At 43.2% G+C, this 20,143-nt stretch overlaps 1 non-coding gene and 1 pseudogene across 1 annotated transcript; both read right to left on the minus strand.

Annotated features, from left to right (window-relative positions):
- Positions 1–3,099: 3,099 nt before the first annotated feature.
- TRNAE-CUC (transfer RNA glutamic acid (anticodon CUC)) lies at positions 3,100–3,172 on the minus strand. The gene has a single exon. It is a non-coding gene; the product is annotated as a tRNA-Glu (tRNA).
- A 2,434-nt stretch (positions 3,173–5,606) lies between these two features.
- On the minus strand, positions 5,607–7,290 carry LOC131643762 (probable cysteine protease RD19D; annotated as a pseudogene).
- Between the last annotated feature and the right edge of the window lie 12,853 nt (positions 7,291–20,143).

The following is a 20,143-nucleotide window of genomic DNA, read 5'->3' on the forward strand; positions in this document are numbered from 1 at the left end:
AAACCTAAAAAAAATACGATGCAACCGATGTTAGAAAATTATAGAACAAAAGTCATTCTAAAAAAAAAATAGACATACAAGAAATGTTAGAAAACTCACTTGAAATAAGTATTGAAAGCATTCACAATTTTTTATATGTGATTTTAAAATACGGTGAGAGAAAATGTCAAAATTTGAAAATGTTGCAGAAATTTCCCAAATAAATCTACCTCTTTAAAACTTGATTTGTGAAATCTAATGATTGAAATATAGATAATAGATGTAAAATAAGAATATTTTAAAATCAGAAAGTTTACATTTAAACATAAAATACAGTTATGGACCAACAAATAAATACGTTTGTTGGCATTGGATTTAGTTGTTGTCATTGACATTGCCAATCTTAATGAGACGTCTCAACCATATACAGATTTGCAGCAACAATATTCATATGCCAAAACAAAGTTATATATTAATTTCAAGAAATTAACAATAAACAATTCAATACTAAAATAGGGGCCTCAAAACTTATAGTTTTTAGAAATCCATACTATTAAAGTTTGTTAAAAATACATGTTAAAAAATTTCTTTATGGAATAATATAGTTAGTGTTTAGAAGATCAAAGAGAGATGGATTCATTGAAACACAAGCAAATTGTAAGGAGACATAAATAGTGAAACATATCAAATATGATCTATGGAAATAAGAAAGAATATGGTCTTGACGTGGTTTAGATCAGAAGTTGAAACACACACAACATGAGTAAATTCAACAAACATTGTGAAAGCTATAAAACATAAACCCATGAAAACATTGGTGGCTAAACATTCAAATTATTGTAACATAGTTAGGTCAATATTGACAAAACAATGAAAACATTCACACTGCCAATGATGAAACTATGAAAACATAGATATTAAAACTAAGGGTCTTTAAGCATACTAAATAAGGAAAATATTATTTATAAAAGTTAACATTTTAAATTCCAATACATTTTCAATGCATTAAATACACGCATTTTAATAAAAAATATGCGAACATCCCAATGGTACTAGTTAGCATTTCCTTAAAACTAATGATAACAGTAAAGCACAATAATGAAACCATCATAATGATTTTGTATTCGTCATTTTTTTTTACAGAAAATAAATGATATTTATTCATTCAAATCGATAGAGTACATCGTTGCAATACAAATTCAAAATCGCCAAAAACAAAAAGTATGAATCTGCGAACAAATCCACAACATCCATGTTAATAGCATAAAACGGCAAATTGCATATGCCGACAAATATTAATGTATTGACTGTATTGAGATGTCCGAAATATTCATGCTTCCGGATCTGTAGCGTTGACGGCACCAAAGTCATTGATTGAATCTGCACTAGATCGAAACTAATCTTTCAACCTGAAACAAATGAACACCACACAAAAACGGAAAAACAAAATACCCGCACAAAGACGAGAAATCAAAATACACCACAGAAATATGGGAAATCAAAACAAACGATGACCCACGAAATCACAAAAAAGACAAAAAGAAAAGGTGTGAAAATCACTTATTTAAGTAATAGATAAACAAAAACGATTTGGAGGGGTGATTTTGGATGATCCTAAATCACCCCTCTTTGAGAGGGAGAAAGGAAAAAGAAGAAAAGTGACGGCTAGGGTATTTTGTATGCGTCATTAAAATTCAAAAAAAGAATGAAAACACACTGAGTTTACAGCACAGATAATAATTAGTTCCATAGAAATGGAAGCAATTTCATATGTGAACATCCCTAAAGAATTGTAATCGAATATATTTTAAGATTGATAAAACAAATCTTACCTTATTTAACTGAAATTTCAAAATATTCTAGATTCAGAAATGGAAATAAAATCAAAATAGATTGAATGAAATAAAAACAATGGAAATTAAAGCAATGAATGTTCGAAAGAAAAGATACAATATAATGGAAAGGGGAAGAAATGAAATATTTGAAAGGGGAAGAAATGAAATATTGAAATGAGAAATAAATTGCATAGGTAATATAATGATGCTGCATTGATAGTATAAGAGATAAAACTAAAATTTTGTTTTACCTTTGATACCGATCAATTGTATTTGTATTGAATACTATGCATTAAAAATGAAAAGAAATGCAATGATATGGTGTGAAACAATGAATGTGTGCAAAAATAAAATAATTTTGGTAGCATGCAGGTAATAATTAGATGTGTCAAATTACGATTAGAGATATAAAAATAGTTTTCTAAACAGGTTTAGTTTGGGGATTAAGGTAATTATGATAGATTCTATTAATTTTTAAAGGGTTTTTCTAACTTATGCAACCTTGCATAGGATAAGAGACAATTAATACACCACTTTTTTATATATAAATTACCATATTTATATTTATTTATGTTCATCCATTAATTGGGTAGGAGAGAGAAAATATAAAAGATTACTTTTCAACCGAAAAATAATTAATATGAAAATTTATATGGAAAGAAATAGTTTATTAATTGTCTCTTATCCTATGCAATGTTGCATAGGTTAGAAAAACCCATTTTTAAATTATACTTTCACTCTATTAAAAATGTGCAGTTAATTTTATTTAATAAATAAAAATTATAAAAATGTTAATAAAATTATCTTTTATTAATTACATCAAAAAAAATTTCTATGAGCGTTACGTTGTCACAAATCACAATATAGTCGTCAGTGTTTTTACTTTTCCTCTTAGAATATTTAATAAAATAGTATTGTTAGCCAACTAAATCAATAATAAAACAAAACTACATTGCCAAGAAAATTTTAAACAATTGAAAAAATGGAGTAATAAAAAATAGAGATTATGATGAAATATAAAAATTAATGTTTCATTGAAATTATTATAATTTGAGTATTATTTATTTTTTGCAAATTGATTTGTATTCGAGAGGGAGGTAGTAATATGATGATTTAAATATTTCATAACATTGAATTTATTCTCTCTTATTTTTGTCTTTATTATTTAATAGCATAAAAAAAATGTCAATTAGCAATAATATAAAAAAAATCTTTTGACGAAAAACCTATTAATTTGTCTAAACTTCAAAAAGAAAAACCAAAAAGCGTTAAATAACAAAAGAATTTCCGTTGCCGGGACTTGAACCCGGGTCTTTCGGGTGAGAGCCGAATATCCTGACCAACTAGACTACAACGGATTATTGTATGTTGTTTAACTAGACACAACTTAACGTTAAAACACACGAATAATCCTTGCTTATTCCCATGTTTTTTCCATCATGATGTTAGAGTAGCTTATAGTTCTTTAACAGTTGTAAAACTATATTATATCATATTTGTGTTAGAAATGAATAATTATGAAGTAGGGACTCCATATATATAGTCTGCTTACGGTAGTACTTAGTTATTAGTTATAACAGAAATGAAAAATGTTTCATATATTAGAAATTAGAATTGTTAAACACACAGGTATAATAGTGATGTCTATCAAATTGTAATAAGCCATATTAGGAAAACATCAAATGATTTCTGCACAATAAAGCTATTTTAAAACCATTTGTAGTTTTTTTTTTTACAAAAACAAAATTAACAGCTTTCATTAATCAAAAGGATCTCAATACAAGGAGGAGGTAAATTAAAGATACTGCACCTAGACCATGAAATGGCGGCCTTGGCTAACCATATTCGCTTGACGTTTAACAAACTTCACCTCAAAGTTGGAATAAAATTGTAACAATCTCTGAATAGATAAAATAAGTAAACTAAATTCGGAGTTTCCATAATACTTAGAGTGGATCGCTTGAATCACTTTTTGGGAGTCACTTTCAAAAATAACATTTTCAAAATGATTAGCTATAGCTCCAAGAATTGCTTTCTTAAGCGCCAACGCCTCTGCTTCGACAACGGAAAGAAGGTTTGAATCCCAAGCAGTACCTGTTAAGATAAATTTACCACAGTTATCTCGCACACACCATCCCCTATTAGTAGTACCATGATTATGATTAAAACCCGCATCTACATTGCATTTCAACCATCCTGTGTCAGGCGGGTTCCAAGCTATTAGGGATTGATCGGTATTGTCTATATGGTTCCAATTTTGCGTTGAATACCAATCCTGCCATCTATAAAAAGCTTGCATACCAAGAGTATAAGCTTTTTGTCGCTCGTTATTTCAAACAACATTGTTTCTATTATTCCAGATCACATCTAACATAACAGCAAAACGCCCTGCAGTCCAACTATCTTCATTGGAGCAAATATAAAAAATAATAGACTTGACATCATGAAAAGATTGAAGACGGGTAATATAACATCGTACAAACCAGCTGCCCTCCAACAATGAAAAGTAGCCCCACACCCAAAGAAAATATGCCAATCATCTTCCATCTCATTCTCACAAAGTTGACATTCAAGCGGACATTGGACATGATGTTGACGAAGTCGAACGCGAGTCGGTAAACAGTCTCTACAGATTCTCCACAAAAGATGTTTGATTCTAGGTTGAGCTTTAATACTCCAAAGCCTCCCCCCAATTACCATTCACCCTACTATTGACACTCTCATGATTACTTCGCCATAATCTATACCCAGATCGAACACTATATTCTCCATTTTGTTCTTCCTTCCAAATCCATTTATCTTCCCCCACTTCCTCCACCAAAGGAACCTGGATGATATTCTCAGTGCCTATATGGTCAAATAAATTACGAATCAGTTGCACATTCCACTGTTTCATATTAAGAACCATCATATGATTAAGATTAATGTTATACACACCTTGATGTTGAGGTCCTCTGACACACCCCTCTATTTGACCTTGCAACCACGGCTCATTCATCACTCGGATTGTACTTCCATCCCCAATCCCCGCCTGCAACTAATAGTTAAGACATTTCTAGCTTGCCAGATACTTCTCTAAACATAACTAGGATTGTTACCCATAGTCGCATCAAAGAGAAGTGTTTTTGGAAAGTACCTTGCTTTGTAGATTCTCGAAACAAGTGCTTGAGAACAAATTAACATTTTCCAACCCTACTTTGCTACCACGTTATCCTATCCCACGCCATCCACCTGAAACCTTTATTATTACTACCTGCCCCACCAGAAAGCATTCAACATTCTCTCAATCTCATCAATCACGCCGTCCGGGATAATAAAGATACTCATGATATAAGATGGGATAGATTGCAAAACAGATTTTATCATGACTTCTTTCCCCGCTTTAGATAAAGATCTTCCCTTCCACGAGTTAAATCCTATCTTTAATGAAAGCAAAGGCATTAAAGCAAAGGTAGCCTTTTTGCTTCTTCCGATCATCGATGGAAGACCTAAGTATGTACTAATACCAAGAACATGACGAACTCCCATAAGTTATTAGTATAATATAAGCTTGAATAAAAGTTATTTTTTGGTTGTTGCTAGAGCTTTGGCCCTTGGCCCTTGAGGAAGTTAGACCAAACAAGTTCTTAGTATAATATAAGAGCTCTTTTAGGTAGAGTCACCTTTTGAGACTTATTACATAACTTTTTGAAGTTAGGCCAAACAAGCTCTTCCTAGGAAGTCTACTACATCAATTTTTTTTATAGTTTTACATCATTTCTTGAGATTTTTTGAAAGTTTAGTTTTAAATAGTTTAAACAAAACTTTGACACATTACATTACTCCCACACACTACAATACATATCAAAGTGTTATTTCTTAAGAGGGAATTTAAACAGAACTAAGAGGATACAAACTTATTATAACTCGGTGAAGTCTTCTACATATATCACATAATAGGAACTATTTTCCTATAACAAGAACTTATTGCAAATAGTCCACGCATTCTCTGTCTCCATAGCAAGGCAAATACAGAACTAAGTAGCTAATACGAAGCATAGGATTTGTTTTCAGCAGGTTGTATTTGACCCACCATGGCAGCAGAAACTATTCTGTCCATTCCACACATACCATGCCCTCTACAAAGCTTGTAATACCCCTTTTCTCCCCATTGTTCCCCCCACGAATTCTTGATGATCCAATACGGTTTCTTCCTAAGCCGAAGAATGGAGAAACCCTCTGCATTATATCCCACTAGCAATACACCATGGTTCAACCTGTTCTTGCTACATATTAGAGGACACGATACACCACCAGCGTATGTTTGCATGAAAACCGCATTCAACCCAACTGCACATTATCAGGTTATCGTGTCAGTGTCGTTGTCTTTCTGCGTCTAAGAGCATACAATAATGAAATTGTTTAAATAATTAAAGGGACTTACTTGCAAGTGGACCATTATTAACTAAATATGCAGCAATTTGATTCTCATCCACAGGAATATTAGTGAAATTTGTAACTTTAACAGCTACTTTGTTTGGATCAAACTTGCATTCACCTTGAGCACCGGTGTACGGGTATGAAGTTTCCTCCTCTAATCCACCAGCTTCCATCAAATAATCATAGGCAGTTGTCATAAGACCTCCATTACAACCATTGTCACATGATGCAGTAGCTAGGTCACACTTGTTGTCACAGTCCACAAGTTGTTGTTCGCTAAGACTCACGAGCTTGCCAGTGGCAAGAAAATTGGCTCCTTCTATCGATCCTGTAGTGCTGAAAGCCCAACAAGATCCACATTTACCCTACATCAAATCAAGCACAAAAAAAAGAAAAGAAAAATTAATACTTATACAACATGTTTTATAAACTGAGAGAGAAAAACTAGAAATTCCAAACATGCATGTGAAACAAATTTGAATAAACTCATGTACCTGTGTCTTGATTCCAGTAACAGCACCCTTTTCTCTCCAATCGAAATTCTCCGGCAAGCCTTTTACATCCAAGGGCGGCGCTATTCCGGCAGCATTACTTGAAGGGAAACCGCCTTTAAAGCCGGTATAGAAACGTTCAAACTCCTCCTCGGAGAGATCAGAGAATTGTGTGACGCCGTGGATGGCGGTGGGATCAAGAGCTTGGTGTTCCGCGGCTTTCACCATGTTTTTGGCGAAAATTCCGAGACGTAGTAGGTACTCTTCTCTGGTGGAGTATGTTTTGGAGTAATCTTTCATGAAAAGTTTGAACTTCTTCTCCGTGGTTAGAAGCTGGTTGTCTTTGAGCTCGAGCTTTCTAGCTACGTCTTGAATCAAGGTTTCATGATGGAGGGAAGTTGATAGGGTTAGAGCACAGAGGAAGATTGCAACCCGTGCATAGCATGTGAGAGCCATGTTTTGTTTCGCCACCGTCTTTGTGGTGCTGCTACCTACTTCTGTTTTGCTCTGCTTGCTTCGCGGCGGCTTCTCCCACGGAACTTGGGTTGAGTAATGGCGATTTTGACCTGATGATGCGGTGTGTTTATGTAGGTGATGTATGGCGGTGAATGAGATAAAGGGTATAACTGTAAATAAGTTCTGTGAGGAAAGAAGGTGGCAACATACAATGATGAAGCTCAGCATGCAGGTTAACACGTGGAGTTAGACTAGGTTGAGAATCTACTATATAAGACAATTGCATGAATATGCACTTCTATTTTTTAGAGGCATGCTATACTTACACTAAAATTTACACCTCAAGCCTACACCGTATGATACTATGTGAGAGTAAGATACAATTAAATATAGGCACATATTTCTAGGTTGAAATAAAATACTATAAAAAATTAAAAAAACCGTATGAAATACGGTGTAGTGTCATAAATAGGTGTAAACTTAGCATTCTTGATTTTTTTAAGCAGCAAAAGAAAGCATTATATCAAAAGGGCATAACACATGCCAAAAGGCAGTACAATCCAAACACATAGCAGGTCAGCGGGAGCATTCACCTATACCAGCATTCCCCTATACCAGGACAAAAAAGCATTCATCTATATACCAGTTCAAAATTACTTTTGGCAAGTTTGTAAATACACCAACACCAGAAATAAACACTTTTGAGACACTAAACCAGTTACAAATTAAAACCTAAAGCCAACTTAAAAAATACCAGCACCAAAAATCATTCTTAAGAGCCATCCATTCCAAAATATAAGCCAAAATCGCAGGAAACTTAGCAGGACTGCTACGCCACAATAGCAAAAAAAGTAGAGCACGAGCAACTGAAAGGCGCCAAATAGGAACTAGCTTGCGAAGACCTTTCCGAATCATCGCACGAACACAGATTCATAATTCCAGAATTTTGAATGCAGAACCTCAATAGGCAGAAAAATAGAATATAGGGTTCGCTAAACTCCACAGCTTTTTAGATTCGCAAAGCTGCCCAACCAAACAAGCTCCCTTGAAAAAGCAAGTTGCCGATATATATATATATATATATATATATATATATATATATATATATATATATATATATATATATATATATATTTGAGAACCAGTTCACTTTGAAACCCCACACTCCATTTTCAATCTTCTCTAAGCGATGTAGGCTTGGGATTTGATGAGGAGGGAATCCATTGACTAGGGTTTCTCGATCGCAATGGCTGTTTAGAAGTCACTTCCTGGGTTCAGTCCTCGGTCAAGCAGGTACCTTTTCATCTCGTCTGTGGTGGAGACTTTGATAACTTCCCGGTTGAACCGACCGAGGTGTGCTCGAAGGGGTTCGTCTGCCCCTGGACGATCGCTTCTAGGGATGCCTCATATTTCGAGTGTCGTCGAGAGGCGGTGAAGTGGTTGGAGAATTTCTTTTTCATTTCTCCCCACGAATGGATCAAATTCGATAGTAGGCTCTTACCCTAAGTCATTGTGCCCTTCCTGAGCGTCGTAGGAAAGAGGTGACACTTGATAGCTCCGGAAACGATACGATAGTAGAGCATAGCCTTGATGTTTTCAATATGTTCGTCTGGATCGGTTGTAACATCGTAGAGGTCTAGAACAAGGGGTTTCTCCTTTCCAGTATGGAGTCGGGCCCTCCTAATTGCTCTAGAGAACAGGCCACGGGGCTCATCCTCGTTGCTTTTGATTGGCGATGGGGTGTAGTCGTGGCGAGGGCGTTAGTAATAGAGAGGAGGGTTCCTGTCTACGACCTTGTTTTTCTTGGGAGGTGGAGAGGGTTGTTCCCTGCGGGGGGGGGGGGGGGGGGGGGGGGGGGGGGCGTTCCTTTGCCTTGGTGACTGTCGGCATATTTCGCTCCAGTTGGGGTCCTCGAACTCGTGGGAGAGGGGATACACTCGGGGACTCATGGCGCTTTCGTTCCCGTATGAGGATTGGGGATGGCGTGTCATCCTTCCGAGGAGAAGATGTGTGGGATCTGGGACGTTGGATCCTCCGAGGAGTTACCGGGGATCGCGTGGAAGATCGGGATCGAGGGCGTCTCCGCGGGGGAGAATGTGATCGCTTTCTCTTTTCCATTGTAATGCTTCGCTGGTTCTACTGGAACAACATGAGGTTGGTTCGGTTGATGGCTCTGCGGAGGGCCGTCGTAGCCGGATCACCGTTGGGCAGAAAGGGAATGTCCACATAGATGGGCTGGTTGTCATTCTGCTGATCGTGCAGACGCAAGGACACTTGGGTCGAGGAGAAGGTAGCTTGTTTGTCCCTCAGGTCGATTTGGATGTTGGCCGCAGTGGCGTTCTCGATCAGTTTGGTGAGACGGAAAGGGTCACCGTTGTTGTCGTTGTTGTTGCTAGCCACGATGATCGATAGGTTGATTGAAATTTCTTTGATCTTGTGCTAGGAAAGATGGGGAAGCAAAGATTCCCATAGACGTCGCCACTGATCGTACCTGATCAGACTGGATCGTTCAATGGCCTTCAACGACTGGACTTTATGTGAATGGGGGGTGTACCTGCAAGATACTCCGATGTCAAAGTAAGAAAGAGAGCAAAAGAGTGCAAGTACAGATAATAGGTGAGAGTGAATGAATACATGGCCCTCTAGTGAAAGAGGGTATTTATAATCCCCAGCGCTGGGCCAAGGTCTTCGTTTTGGGCTGAATGAGCAGGCCTAAAAGGAGACTTACAGGATCTACATGTGTACTGGAGATCAACACGTGGTCTCCATCCTGGGTCAATCCTCCTGAAGTATTAGGGGAGACGCGTTCCTTTGCCTTGGTGACTGTTGGCATATTTCGCTCCAGTCGGGGTCCTCGAACTCGTGGGAGAGGGGATACACTCGGGGACTCATGGCGCTTTCGTTCCCGTATGAGGATTGGGGATGGCGTGTCATCCTTCCGAGGAGAAGATGTGTGGGATCTGGGACGTTGGATCCTCCGAGGAGTTACCGGGGATCGCGTGGAAGATCGGGATCGAGGGCGTCTCCGCGGGGGAGAATGTGATCGCTTTCTCTTTTCCATTGTAATGCTTCGCTGGTTCTACTGGAACAACATGAGGTTGGTTCGGTTGATGGCTCTGCGGAGGGCCGTCGTAGCCGGATCACCGTTGGGCAGAAAGGGAATGTCCACATAGATGGGCTGGTTGTCATTCTGCTGATCGTGTAGACGCAAGGACACTTGGGTCGAGGAGAAGGTAGCTTGTTTGTCCCTCAGGTCGATTTGGATGTTGGCCGCAGTGGCGTTCTCGATCAGTTTGGTGAGACGGAAAGGGTAACCGTTGTTGCCGTTGTTGTTGCTAGCCACGATGATCAATAGGTTGATTGAAATTTCTTTGATCTTGTGCTAGGAAAGATGGGGAAGCAAAGATTCCCATAGACGTCGCCACTGATCGTACCTGATCAGACTGGATCGTCAATGGCCTTCAACAACTGGACTTTATGTGAATGGGGGGTGTACCTGCAAGATACTCCGATGTCAAAGTAAGAAAGAGAGCAAAAGAGCGCAAGTACAGATAATAGGTGAGAGTGAATGAATACATGGCCCTCTAGTGAAAGAGGGTATTTATAATCCCCAGCGCTGGGCCAAGGTCTTCGTTTTGGGCTGAATGAGCAGGCCTAAAAGGAGACTTACAGGATCTACATGTGTAGTGGAGATCGACACGTGGTCTCCATCCTGGGTCAATCCTCCCGAAGTATTAGGGGAGACGCGTTCCTTTGCCTTGGTGACTGTTGGCATATTTCGCTCCAGTCGGGGTCCTCGAACTCGTGGGAGAGGGGATACACTCGGGGACTCATGGCGCTTTCGTTCCCGTATGAGGATTGGGGATGGCGTGTCATCCTTCCGAGGAGAAGATGTGTGGGATCTGGGACGTTGGATCCTCCGAGGAGTTACCGGGGATCGCGTGGAAGATCGGGATCGAGGGCGTCTCCGCGGGGGAGAATGTGATCGCTTTCTCTTTTCCATTGTAATGCTTCGCTGGTTCTACTGGAACAACATGAGGTTGGTTCGGTTGATGGCTCTGCGGAGGGCCGTCGTAGCCGGATCACCGTTGGGCAGAAAGGGAATGTCCACATAGATGGGCTGGTTGTCATTCTGCTGATCGTGCAGACGCAAGGACACTTGGGTCGAGGAGAAGGTAGCTTGTTTGTCCCTCAGGTCGATTTGGATGTTGGCCGCAGTGGCGTTCTCGATCAGTTTGGTGAGACGGAAAGGGTAACCGTTGTTGCCGTTGTTGTTGCTAGCCATGATGATCAATAGGTTGATTGAAATTTCTTTGATCTTGTGCTAGGAAAGATGGGGAAGCAAAGATTCCCATAGACGTCGCCACTGATCGTACCTGATCAGACTGGATCGTCAATGGCCTTCAACAACTGGACTTTATGTAAATGGGGGGTGTACCTGCAAGATACTCCGATGTCAAAGTAAGAAAGAGAGCAAAAGAGCGCAAGTACAGATAATAGGTGAGAGTGAATGAACACATGACCCTCTAGTGAAAGAGGGTATTTATAATCCCCAGCGCTGGGCCAAGGTCATCGTTTTGGGCTGAATGAGCAGGCCTAAAAGGAGACTTACAGGATCTACATGTGTAGTGGAGATCGACACGTGGTCTCCATCCTGGGTCAATCCTCCCGAAGTATTAGGGGAGACGCGTTCTTCTTATGAGTGCGTAGATTCCACAATATCCGGAGAATTGGAAGTGATGGAGACACACGAGGAGGAAGAATCCTACGAGCAGATGGAATTGCTCAGGTGATATGTCTGACTGAGGCCCTGTCCGAGGGCTAGCTCGAGTCACATACCTGCTCGTAAGGTATGTGAAATCGACTGATCTATCCAAGGGAGCTCCATGTTTGGTGATTGGACAGGTGCAAGCCTGCGCGAGAATATTCATTGGCACAACTTAAATTGTCACTTAATTTAAGTAATAACTTTCAACTCCTGTCTCATCGGAAAATCTAAATCATATACAACTATATTTCCAAGGGACATAGACAGTTTTATTTTTTAAATTAAAATTAATTAAAATATAGAATTAAATTAATAATAATAAAATAAATAAGTAAATATATAAAGAAAATTATAAAAAAATATCATTCATTTTAGCTTCAAAATTTACACAATAACCTAATAATTTATATATATATATATATATATATATATATATATATATATATATATATATATATATATATATATATATATATATATATATATATATATATATATATATATATATATATATATATATATATATATATATATAAAAGATTAATTAATTATTAATAGGTGAATCAAAGATGTAAAATTATGTTTTATTTCATAAAACATGGGTTTGAAAGGTTCTATGAAATGCTTAAAAAATGGTTAGTTAGTGAGTGGGATAATTAATTATTAAAGAAGAGATTAAAAGAAAAAATGACTTGTTAGTAAAATAATAATAATTTGTTAGTCAGATCAATAATATACAAAAGTTGGAAAATATTAGTATCTACAAAATTGATAATGTAAACAGAAGAAAAAGAAAAGAATAAATAAAATATAACTCTAAATGTTATGAAGCATAGAAAAAATTGAAAAATTTACGGTCTATTGTATTAGTGACATTTTTTTTAAAGAAAAATGTTTTCAATGAGATTCGAACCGCGACCACATGTTTTAAGCTCCGGAAAAGTTGATTTCAACTCCTTTTTTTACAAGCTCCTTTTATTCAATTTTTTTTCTTTAAAAAGAGCTACTTTTTTTTCATAAGAGCTTTGTAAATATGTGTTTGGTCCTACATCTCCTTATAAGGAGATGAAAAATAGATAAAAAGTTGGGCCAAACAAGTGAAATAATAATAAGAGTTAATAGCCATTTACCCCCTGCCATATAGACGAGTTTTGATTTCACTACAAAAAAAGAGCTCAGTAGTGACGTGATTATCACGCCACAAACAGAAAAAACACTTCACAAATCATTATTTGCGACGTGGTCATTCACGTCGCAGGAGGCAAGGTGGCAACTTTTAGTGACGTGATTTTCACTTCACTAATTAGTGAAGTGAAAATCACGTCGCAACATTTGGACCAGAGTTTAATAAACCTAACTGATCGTACCTGATCAGAAGAATCGTCGTAGGCTGCTCGGACTGGATCTTCTAGGAAGGAGGAGGGGGGTGTACCTGCAAGGTACTCCAATGCCAAAGTAAGTTGACGAGCAAAGGAGCGCAAGTACTTAGCTAAGAGTGAGTAAGAATTGAATACCTGACCCTCTAGTCAAAGAGGGTATATATAGCCCCCAGCGCTGGGCCATGATCTCGCTATTGGGTTGGATTCCCAAGCCCAACTAGGAGACTGCCAGGTTTCCTGAGCGGAAATATCGGAGGTGCGTGTACGCCCTCTGTCCTGGTTAACCGCTCCGAAGTCCAAGGGAAGACGCGGTCTCTTAGGAGCCACGTGGGATCCGAGTTATTCGGAGGGTTGGATATGAAAGAGCCCTGCGCGGAGCAGGGTCCTCGGCAAGGATGACGTCCGGGGGAGAGTTAACGCCGAGCAGGGTCGTCCGCTCCGGGTAGGGTGCTAGTGCCGAGCAAGGCGTGTCGGGAAGGCAATGAACTATCCATGGGCCTCTGAGGCTTATTGGGCCGAAAGCGGTGTTGGGCCTAGCCTTGGCCCAGTCCAGAACAGAAGCCCCCCAAGTCGGAGTTTTCTGGTTAAGAAGCTGTGACTTTGCTTCTATGCTCGGACCCCAATTCTCGTGGTTGCTCGGTGAATCGGTCCTCGTTACGCAGACGCGCTCGGAGGAAAATCCAGTGGTGGGCGAAACGTCGCGCGTGGGAAGCACGCGCTGACGTGGCATAGGCAATGATGGCCTAGGGTCTAGGAGGCGGCGCCTGTCAGGAGAGGTGACGCTTCGCCTTCCGAGCCTTTTTCCTATAAAAGGGGGCGAATTCTCTCATTTGGGAGTTTTCCTTTCTCTGTTTATATGCTCGGCTTCGATCAAGGGTTCCTCGGAGAATAATTTCCCAGCTCGTTCATCATATAAAGATCGTCGCCTAGCGAAGGATTCTCCTCGGCCATCCTCATCATGTCTGCAAGTAAGTTCGTTTAGCCTGTTGTTGCTTTACTATTTTTCATAGGATTTGTGTGTTTCGCTTTCGAGGTCTTCGTCATCACCATCTTCCCCGGGTTATCTAAGCGATGCCCGGGGGTTAGCGTGGGTTGGCAGGCCGGAGTACGTTGGCGTTAAACTGCTTTAGATAAGCTTTCCCGTTGTCGTGTCATCTGTGAGTCCTCGGCTGTCGAGCGTTGTTCCTCGATGGGGGTTTAGCCGGGGGCTCCGCTGCTCCTGCTCTACCCTTTCGCTCGTATCGCGGTGGAAGGGTGGATTTGATGACTGTCGAATTCACTTTTTCCCTTCTGCCTGCAGGTGGATCTGATTCGAGCGCTAGTTCGGAATCTGGCTCGGAATCTGACTCGTGGAGGAGTGGGTCGGACGATTCGACGGCCACTAGCTCCGAGGTCGAGATCATCGAGGACCAAAACGCGTCCTCTCCGGCAGGACCCGACCATGTCGATTCCCCGGGTCTGGATGCCGAGGGAGGGGTTTCCCCCATGCCTTTGTTTAGCTACGAGTGTACGGTTGCGCTCGACTGGATAGCCGACGAAGCCTTGACGGTCGCTTCTCGGTATACTGAGTCTTTGGATGGAGCGTTCAGAGAGATTGAAACCTTGGGGGAGGGGGAAGCGCCGAATTACCAAGTGGTTCGCCCGTCCCAAGACGAGCGCATATGCTCTCGATTTAACGTGGATGGCTTTGCAATGTATGAATACGTGTTCAAGGAACTCGGCTTCCGATTACCCTTCTCCGACTTCCAGAAATCGGTGATGGCTTTTCTAAGTTTGGCACCGTCCCAGCTGCATCCGAATGCCTTTGCTTTCATGCGAGCGTTCGAGATTGTTTGTAACTATTTAGGGATTGGTGCTACGACCGCATTGTTCGGCCGGTGTTTCCGCGTCCAAAGGCAGGCGGCAAACGGCCGATATAGCTGGGTCTCATTCAGAAACGCCGAGCGAAAACTCTTCGGGATGTACACTGACTCCGTGAAAGGCTTCAAGGATCGGTATTTTATCGTCCAGCCGATCAGCCGACTGGCCTACACGGAGGTATCGGACCTTGTGGTCATGCGCGATGAAGACGGGGAGGTGTTAAGGGGCGAGGATGGACAGGTGGAGAGGGAATTCTGCACAAGGTTCCTGTTTTTCTGGTGGAAGGGTCATTTCTCCTCTCCTCCTAAACATTATGTTTGGGAGGACGGGGACCTGGACGAGCAAGATGCGGAGTCTTATTCGGTCTTGTGTAAGTATGTGGAGAGCTTCACTATGTCCCCGTGGGTGACGAAGGACGGGACTCCCGTATTGGACGAGAACGGTGTGCAGGTCGTGGAGCAGCGGCCCATTAACACTAAGGCTTTGTTGGCTTGTCGGTCTCCCGAGGAGACTCGGGCGTTGTTAGGTCGTGTCCCTTCGCTCTGCTTTTCTTCTTCTGCCCTGTGTTTTTGCTAACTTGTTTTACTTTTCTTTCGCAGATGCTATGCCGGAGAAGGACGAGGCGATCCTGAAGATGGCTCTGGATGCGAAGAAGAATCAAAAGAAGAAGGGTCGGAGTGCTGGTGCCGGGGATCATTCTGCTTCGGCAGGTTCTCCTCGGGTGAACGTAGATGAGCCGTCTCCCAAGAGAGTGCGCCACGAGCCGTCGCATCTGGGTCCCGAGCGGGCCTTTGTATTGCCTCCCTGCTATAAGGATGGAGGCTACTTTGAGAAGTTCCCCCTGGCTATCGCTCCGGACGAAGCTCGTCGGATTGGTGAAATGGACTCTCCGTTACTTCAGAAGCAGCTGGCGTGCGACGGTGCCGCCGTGATGAGGATCCTGGGAATGGCCCAAGTGTTGGCCAAGGGTGGTTCGGGTTCGGCCGAGGCTCTGAAGAAAGCGGAAGCGGCCAAGAAGGTTGCCGAGGAGAAGATGAAGGTCATGGAGACCGACCGCAAGGAGCTGAAGAAGAAGATCGACGTGGCTCTGAAACAGAGGGACGGGGAGATAGCGGATTTGAAGAAAAAGCTTGCCGAGTCTGAGCTTAAGTGGGCTTCTTCGGCAGATGAGTCGCCGGATGTGGCTGCTCTGCAATCCAGGGCTGAGTTTGTGGAGAAAGTGGACGGCCTGAAGATAAGCTTGGCCGACATGGCTGAAGTTGGGTTCGAGCGCGCCGTCAATCAGTTGAGGCTTCTGAACCCCGGCCTGAAGGAGGACAACATCGGCCTTTCTTCGAAGATTGTGGACGGTGTGCTGGTGCCCGAGTCTCCTGAGAGTGACGAGTAGATAGGGTGATCCCGGGCCTGCGTGCCTGTATTCTTCGGCCTGCGCGCCACTTTCTCTTTTGTTGGGTAATGCCCGGATTATCTTTGGGGGCCTGCGTGCCCGTCATTTGTTTGTAACTTTGGATATCGTCGGCCAAACTGGTCGGCATCTTTAATGTTTTATAGCTTTGTCTGCTTATATTCGTTTATTCGCATCCTTAAAGTACTATCGTTGCCTGCTCGTATTTGACAACATTTCTGCAGTGCTCGGAAGCCGAGGTGTTTCCTCCATACTTAGGATATTTTTCGTTTGCATCCGGCTACGCTCGGGTACGCCGGGGAGGTTTTTTATATACTTGTGATATTATCGGTTTCGTGGACTATGCTCGGCCTTGATTGATTGCCCGGGCGTGTTGAGTACGGGCCGGGTGCGCAGAGCAGGTGTGCGCTTTAAGCGAGTGCGAGACCGCGGTTGCGGCCAAGCGTTCGCGGCGTGAACGATCCCATCGCGAGCTGGGGTTCTGCCATGCAGGTACTTCCTCAGAGGGTCTAGGTGTAGAATCCGCCGAGGGATCGGTCCGTCCATCTGTCGAGGGGGATCGACCGTTGCTGTCGTGGAATACTCACGTCCGTACCGATGACGTGGGTCCGTGCCCGTCTGCTACCTGAGTTTGGGCCAGAGGCCGGGCGTTTTAGCTTATGTTTAACTGTAATAACGTCTGAGTTTTTCAGCATTCCAGGGTCGAGCAAGTTTTTCACCGAGGAGATTCTCGAGGTAGTAGGCGCCGTTCTCGGTTTTGTCATAAACTCGGTACGGGCCTTCCCAGTTTGGGGCTAGTTTGCCCTCGCGCGAGTCTTTCATGTTTCTGCGGAGCACTAGGGCGCCGATTTCAAATTCGCGCTTTATGACTTTGGCGTTATGGCGAAGAGCTATTTGCTGTTTTAGTTTAGCTTCTCGGAGGGCTGATCCTGCTCGGATCTCTTCTACCATGTCGAGTTCTTCCCTCATGGCCTCGTCGTTAAGTTCTTCCTCGAGGGGGGATTCGGTGCGCCGAGAAGGTTCTCGGATTTCTACGGGAATTACGGCCTCGGTGCCGTAGGTTAATCTGAAAGGAGTCTCGCCTGTGCTCGAATGGGGTGTCGTCCGATACGCCCAAAGTACACTATGTAGTTCTTCGACCCAAGCTCTTTTGGCTTCACCGAGCCTTCTCTTTAGTCCTCGGAGGATGACTCGGTTGGCTGCCTCGGCCTGCCCGTTCGTCTGAGGGTGCTCGACTGAGGTGAAGTGCTGCTTCGTGCCGAGCTTGGCCACAAACTCTTGGAATTTTTTGTCAGTGAACTGGGTGCCATTGTCGGTGATTATGGCCTGAGGGACCCCGAACCGGGCGAGTATGTTTCGTTTGTAGAAACGGAGCACGTTTTGAGATGTGATCTTGGCAAGCGCCTCGGCCTCTATCCACTTCGTGAAGTAATCGACGGCGACCACGAGATATTTATTTGGGTACGAGCCGACCGGGAACGGTCCGAGGAGGTCCATTCCCCAGGTGGAAAAAGGCCAAGGAGAGGAGAGGGATTTGAGCTCGTTGGGGGGAGCTAGGTGCATGTCGGCATGCCGCTGACATTTGTCGCATTTCTGAACATGCTCTTTGGCGTCCTGCTGCATAGTCGGCCAATAGTAGCCGGCTCTGAGGGCTTTCCTCGCCAGCGACCGGCCGCCGAGATGCTGGCCGTTAATCCCCTCGTGAAGCTCCTGCAGTACTTCCATTGCCTGTGAGTCGTCGACGCATTTGAGAAGGGGAATGGAGAAGCCGCGCCGATAGAGTTTATTTTCGATGACTGTGTACGAGCAGGCTCTCCTTTTAATGGCTGAAGCTTCTTTTGGATCATCGGGGAGCTCGTCGTTCATGAGGTAATTGTATACCGGAGTCATCCAGCAATGGTCGTCTCCAATGGCGAACACTTGTATGGCCTGCGCGTTTTTGCCTACGCTTGGATCGGACAAGATTTCTTGTATCACCGATTTGTTCCCTCCCTTCTTTCTCGTGCTTGCGAGCTTGGATAAGAGGTCGGCCCTCGAGTTGTGTTCCCGAGGGATGTGCGCGACGTCTGCCTTTGCGAATCCTTTCATCTTTTCTTTGACGAGCGATAGATACTCGGCTAGTGTGTCGTTTTTGGCCTGGTAATCGCCGCTAACCTGGGACGCGACTAGTTGAGAGTCGGTATAAATCATGACTTCCCGAGCGCCCACGTCCTCGGCGAGGCGTAGGCCCGCTAGGAGGGCTTCGTACTCGGCCTGGTTGTTCGACGTGGTGAAGGATAAGACTAAGGATACTTCGATGACGAGTCCCTCGTCGTTCTCCAAGATGATACCGGCTCCGCTGCCCGCATGGCTTGAGGCGCCATCAACATAGATGGTCCACTTATTCTCGGTGGGTGTTGGGGAGCTAGAGATCGTTGTCATCTCGGCCACGAAGTCGGCGAGTGCTTGGGCTTTTAACGCTTTCCTGCCCTCGTATTGTATGTCGAACTCGGACAGTTCGAGGGACCATCTCAGCATTCTCCCGGCCATGTCTGGTCGGCTGAGAAGCTGTTTGATCGGTTGGTCTGTCCGGACGATAATAGTGTGGGCGAGGAAGTAGTACCTCAGTCTTCTGGCGGCCGTTATTAGGGCCAGCGCGATTTTTTCTATCTGTTGATAGCGGACCTCGGGTCCTTGTAGGGCTTTGCTAGTGAAGTACACTGGCTTCTGCCCGTCTTCCGTTTCTCGGATCAGGGCCGCGCTGGCCGCCTCGCCAGAAACGGCCAAGTAGAGATAGAGAACCTCGTTGCTGTCTGGTCGGGATAGCACCGGGGGTTTGGAGAGCACTTGTTTGAGGTGGGATAATGCTTGTTCGCATTCCTCGGACCACTCGAAAGCTGCTTCCTTCCGAAGAAGCTTAAAGAATGGAAGTGCATGCTGGGCGGATTTCGCGACGAAGCGGGATAATGCCGTGAGCATTCCGTTTAGTACCTGGATGGATTTTTTGTTGGTGGGGGTAGGGAGGTCTGAGAATGCTCGGCATTTATCAGGGTTGGCTTCTATTCCTCGTTCTGTTAAGTAGAAGCCGAGGAACTTGCCCGCCCGTACTCCGAAGGTGCACTTCTCTGGATTGAAGCGCATCTTGCAGGACCAAGCCTGCTCGAAGACCCGCTCGAGATGTAGCGTGTGGTCGGAGTCTTCTCGAGATTTGACGATCATGTCGTCCATATACACCTCGAGCGTGTCGCCGATTTCTCCTCGGAAGACCTTGTTCATCATCCGCTGGTAAGTGGCTCCGGCGTTTTTGAGTCCGAAGGGCATTACGTTGTAGTAATAATTGCCCGATTCGGTCATGAAAGCCGTGCATTGCTTGTCGCATTTCGCCATGGGAATCTGGTTGTAACCAGAATAAGCGTCCATGAAGGACAACAGTTTATAGCCGGCCGAGTTGTCGACCAGTCTATCAATATTAGGTAAAGGGTAGGCGTCCTTTGGACATGCCCGGTTAACATCAGTATAATCAACACACATTCTCCATTTTCCATTAGATTTTTTAACAAGTACAACATTTG

The sequence above is a fragment of the Vicia villosa genome, linkage group LG1 (genome assembly GCF_029867415.1).
Source record: "Vicia villosa cultivar HV-30 ecotype Madison, WI linkage group LG1, Vvil1.0, whole genome shotgun sequence".
Lineage (NCBI taxonomy): Eukaryota > Viridiplantae > Streptophyta > Magnoliopsida > Fabales > Fabaceae > Vicia > Vicia villosa.